Here is a 5,642-nt window from a genome sequence, read left to right on the forward strand (position 1 = left end):
TGTTGCTTTAATCATTATTAATCATTGTAAAATAAGTGTGATTGTTAAATTTATACTGAGGGCATGTCATTATATCTTGAGATCCAAACCTAAAGTGAAAATACTGCACAGTTCATAATCCTTTCCATTACACAGCTATGGTTTTAAAGAAACTGGGATACATCAGAATAAGTTTCCTAAGGAAGTAGTGAATAGGAGAGGCAGCTAGGTGGCACAGTGAATAGATTTCTGGCCTTAGAGTCAGGAGGACCTGAGTTCAAATCCAGCCTCAGACACTTAACACTTACTAGCTGTGTGACCCTGGGCAAGTCATTTAACCACGATTGCCTCACCAAAAAAAAAAAAAGGAAGTAGTGAATAGAAAAGTAGACATTGTGGCTCAGCCACTTTAGATCTGTTTGTTTCCACATATCCACATACATGATAATTCTTTGCACATTCTGTTCTTTTATGGGATTATTGATATCGTTATCGCTAATTTTGCATTTGTGCTGTAATGTTTATTTGCTTGTTAGACATTTAGTCACTGAATAAGCTGATCAAGAAATTGTCAAGTATTTTATTAAGTGTCTACTAGATGCTAGACACTATTCTAAGAATTAAACATACAAGTGTAAAGATCGAAGAAAGCTGAACTCAAAACGAGATTACATTCTAATGGTGGAGACAAGTATTTATTCAAAAGGAGTTTTTATTGCCAATTTTGTTTATCTCTGATTTTCAGAATTTCTACTGTGTTGTTTAAGAGGGTTTTTTAAAAATTATTATTCTGCTTTTATAGTGGAGGAGAAGTGGGGGAAGGTGAGAGGGAATGAGTGAATCTTATTCTCATCGAATTTGGCTTAAGGAGAGAATAACATACACACTCAATTGGGTATGGAAATCTAACTTACCCTATAGGAAAATGGGGGAGAAGGGGACAAGTAGGCAGAAGGATGATAGAGGGGAGGGATGATTGGGGGAGGGGGTAATCAGAAGCATACACTTCTAAGAAGGGACAGGGTCAAAAGAAAGACTAGAATAAATGGGGGGGCAGAATAGGATAAAGGGAAATATACTTCATTTGTCACAACATGACTACTATGGAAGTGTTTTGCATGACTACACATGTATAACCTGTATTGAGTTGCAAGCCTTCTCAATGAAGGTGGGTGGGGAGAGAGGAAGGGAGAAAATTTGGAACTCAAATATTAAAAACAAAAGTTAAAAAAATTGGTTTCACATGCAACTGGGAAACAAGATATACAGGAAGCGGGGCATAGAAATCTATCCTGCCCTACAGGAAAATTGAAAGGGAAGGATAAGAGAAGAGGGGGAGAGATAGAAGGGAGGGCAGATTAGGAGAAGGGGTACTCAGAATACATGCTATCTTGGTGTGGGGGGAGAGATGAGATGGGGAGAAAATTTAGAACTCAAAATCTTGTGAAAGTGAATGTTGAAACCCCAAAATAAATTAATTAATTTTAAAAAATAAATAAAACTATCATTCTGTTTTTTAGTTCTTAACCAGGTAATGCAGCAGATAGAGTTGCAGTGTAGTAGTCAGGAAAATAAGCTTCCTGATTTCAAATCTGGCCTCAGACACTTACTAGCTATGTGACCCCATGAAAGTCATTCACCCCATTTGCCTCAGTTTCCTCATCTGTAAAATCACCTGAAGAATAAAATGGCAAACCACTCCACTATCTTTGACAAGAAAACCCCAAGTGGGGTCACAAAAAGGTAGACACAACAGAAATGATTGAACAACAACAAATTTTTTAGTTGTAAGATTAATTCATTATTGATTTCTTTCTCTATTTTGTTGATGAAAGGACTTATAGATACATTTTTCCCTGAAGAAGTGCTTTAGTTACATCCCATAAGTTTCAGTATATTGTCTCATTATTTCCATTTTCTTCAACAAATTCTTCTGCTGCTTCTACAACTTGTTTTTTAACCCATCAATTCTTCGGAGTAAATTATTTATTTGACAATTTATTTTTGAGACTTTCTTCAAAGTCTCTTGAATGAATATAATTTTATCGCATTATGATGCCCAAATGTGTTTAACATTTCTGTTTTTCTGAATTTTGGTGAGGTTTACATTCCCAAATATATGGTCAGTTTTGTAAAAGTGCAATTAATTTGCAGAAACAAATCAATATCACCTATGCATCCTTCAAAACAAATGACAAAATCATTTAATTTTAGTCCTCTTTTGTGTCTCTGGTTGCAGAGATATGGATCTCTGTTCCCATTCAGTAATCATCAGAGATCTACCATTTCCAATTTTTCTAACCTTGCATTCGGATCCTTAATTTTGTTTCTGTTTAAATTTTGGTTATATTTGTCTATGTCTGAAATAGGTATATTGAGAATCTTCATTATCACATTTTTACTGTCCTTTTGCCTTGCAATTTGATTGACTTTTCCTGTAAGTATTCAGATACTTTGTATTTTTTGAAAATATACACATATGAGTGTATATTGATATACAGTATATATAATCCTGATATTGGTTGATTGTCTATGGTCCTTCTTTTTCAATCTTTTGATTGTTTGAAAAACATATTTTATCTCATTGAGTCTTCATTTTCTGTTAGTCCTATTCTAATGTTAAGGGAACTGAGTTCTCGAGTATGGTTTCCCACTTTATTTTCTATTTGATGCTTTTATTTTCTAAGGCAGCAATTCTCCTTGTCATTCTTTCCTCTCTAGATATATCATTTGGTATTTCTTGATTCATCTCTTCAATGTATTCTTTTAAGTCCTTGTGGTCAGGAGTTGTTTTTTTCTTAATCTAAGAATTTTTTTAATTTTTAATTTTTCTTAAATTTAATTTTTCTTAATCTATGAAGTTTTTTTCTAAGTGTCTTATTTTAATTTTAGAAATAAATACTTCAGTGCCATACCAATCAAACCACTAAAAATTATTTTATAGAGTTAAAAAAAATAATAACAAGATTCATTTGGAAGGACAAAAGGTCCAGAATATCAAGAGAACTAATGAAAAGAAATGCAGGGAAAGCTGGCCTAGTCATTCCAGACCTTAAATTGTATTATAAAGCAGCAATCATCAAAACTGCTTGGTACTAGCTAAGAAACAGAGTGGTGGATCAGTAGAATAGGTTAAATATGCAAGACATAGTAGTCAATGACTATAGTAATACATTATTTGATAAACCCAAAGATCCCAGCTTCTGAGATAAAAACTCACTCTTTCAAAAAAACTGCTGGGAAAACTGGAAAAGAGTATGGCAGAAACTAGGCATAGACCAAAATCTCACACCATATACCAAAATAAAGTCAAAATGGGTACATGATTTAGATATAAAGGCTGATACTATAAGCAAACTGGTAGAGCAAGGAATAGTTTACCTGTCAGATCTATGGAGAACAGAAGAATTCATGACCAAACAGGAGATATAGAACATTACGAAAAGCAAAATAGATAATTTTGATTACATTAAATTGAGAAGTTTTTGCACAAACAAAGCCAATGCAACTAAGATTAGAAAGAAGGTAGAAAATTGGGAAAGAATTTTTACAACCAGTCTCTCTGATAAGGACCTCATTTCTAAAACATATAGAGAATTAAGTCAAATTTGTAAGAACACAAGCCATTCCCCAGTTGATAAGTGGTCAAAGGATATGAACAGACAGTTCTCAGATGAAGAAATTAAAGCCATCTATAGTCATATGAAAAAATGCTCTAAATCACTATTGATTAGAGAAATGCAAATCAAAACAACTCTGAGGTAGCACATCACACCTATCAGAATGGCCAACATGACAAAACAAAAAAATGATAAATGTTGGAGAAGATGTGGGAAAATTAGAACACTAATGCATTGTTGGTGGAGTTGTGAACTGATCCAACTATTTTGGAGAGCAATTTGGAACTATGCCCAAAGGGCTATAAAATGTGCATACCCTTTGACCCAGCAATATCACTTCTAGGGCTATATCCCAAAGAGATCACACAAATGGGAAAAGGACTTACATATACAAAAATATTCGTGGCAGCTCTTTTTGTGGTGGCAAAGAATTGGAAATTGAGAGGATGCCCATCAATTGAGAATGGCTGAGCAAGTTGTGGTATATGAATGTGATGGAATACTACTGTGCTATAAGAAATGATGAACAGGCTGACTTCTGAAAAAACCTGGAAAGACTTGTATGGTCTGATGCTGAGTGAAGTGAGCAGAACCAAGAGAACATTGTACACAATAACAACCATGGTGTGTGATGACTAATATTGATAAACTTAACCCTTCCTGGCAATACAAGGATCTAAGACATCTCCAGAGGCCTTGTGATGGAAAATGCTATCCACATCCAAAGAAAGAACTATGGAAGCCAAATTGTTATTTTTTTCTCTTCTGTTGAGTTTTGTTTTCTCTTTCTGATGGTTCCTCCAATTGGTTTTAATTTCCTCTTACAACATTGCTAATGTGAAAATATGTTTAATATGAATGTAAATGTATAACCTATATCAGATTCTGTGCCATCTTGGGGAGGTTAGTGGGGAAGAGGGGGAGAAAAATTTTGAACTCAAAAGCATATGGAAGTTATTATTGATAAATAAAAATAAATTAATTTAAAAAATTAAAAAAAAGAAATAAATACACTTCAGAAAAAAAAACAGAACTTGACAATTCAGGTCTTCTTGGTTCCAATGCACTGTGCCACAAAAAGTACTGTCATCCTAGTCATCCAGCAAGCAATCTCAGGGTTATCTTTAACTGTTTAGTTGCCTATCTTCTTGATAATCAGAAATACAGCTACGAAAGGATATGACTGATCCTGAGAGATTGTAATTACCTTCTTAACCAGATGCTTTCAAGCAAAAGCTGGATAACCACTTATGTCTTGGAGGGAATTGTTGTTCAGCTATCAATTAAAAGGACCTCTGAAGACCTTCCAGGTATGACAGGGGGAAAAATCAAAGATATAAATAACTTGAAACAGAAATAGAAGTGGACATTCATTTTCTATGCTTCATTTGTTTCTACAGCAGCAAACACTTAGGGATAGATATGATTCAAGGCCTTTTTTTCACATATTTGTTGATGGGTTAATAAGTTCACACTAAATTTTGATATCTCAGGATGGCCTTTTTTAATTATATATGCAAATTGACACAGCATGTACAACAGGATCAATCTTTAGGTTGTCCAGGGTACAGTGAAATGGTAGTCACTGATGGTCAGTATAGTCACTGAAGCGAGATTCATAAATATAATTTAGTCCAACTTGATGAAGCCAATGTCCTTCACATATTGCCAGAAGCACTAGCGGCACATGATCAGGCTGTAGTTGTGGATCAGGCCATGCCTGTTCAAACAAATGTGGCACGACCGAGGCTCCTGGCTGAATTTTCAAGGGTAGCTCCAGTAGAGCTGCTGATGACCCATGGCACCACTAGCAAAGACATGAGACAAAAGTAAGAATTTTTTAATTTTTGATTTTTCTTAATCTACTTGGAATTATGTTAGATATGTTAGATATGATAATTTTGTTTGTTTTATTTTGATCAATTTTTTCTCTATTATGGAGTAGGATCCTATGGGAAATTATTGTGATGTTTTTAAAAGGCATCATTAAAACTTTCAATTTAGAAAGTAATGTCTCATATAAGAAATGTATGATCAGAAATG

General features: G+C 34.2%; 1 pseudogene; it reads right to left on the reverse strand.

Annotated features, from left to right (window-relative positions):
- Positions 1–5,228: 5,228 nt before the first annotated feature.
- Positions 5,229–5,399, reverse strand: LOC114029816 (annotated as a pseudogene).
- Positions 5,400–5,642: the final 243 nt, after the last annotated feature.

The sequence above is a fragment of the Vombatus ursinus genome, unplaced genomic scaffold (genome assembly GCF_900497805.2).
Source record: "Vombatus ursinus unplaced genomic scaffold, bare-nosed wombat genome assembly UNPS02005204.1, whole genome shotgun sequence".
NCBI classification, from domain to species: domain Eukaryota; kingdom Metazoa; phylum Chordata; class Mammalia; order Diprotodontia; family Vombatidae; genus Vombatus; species Vombatus ursinus.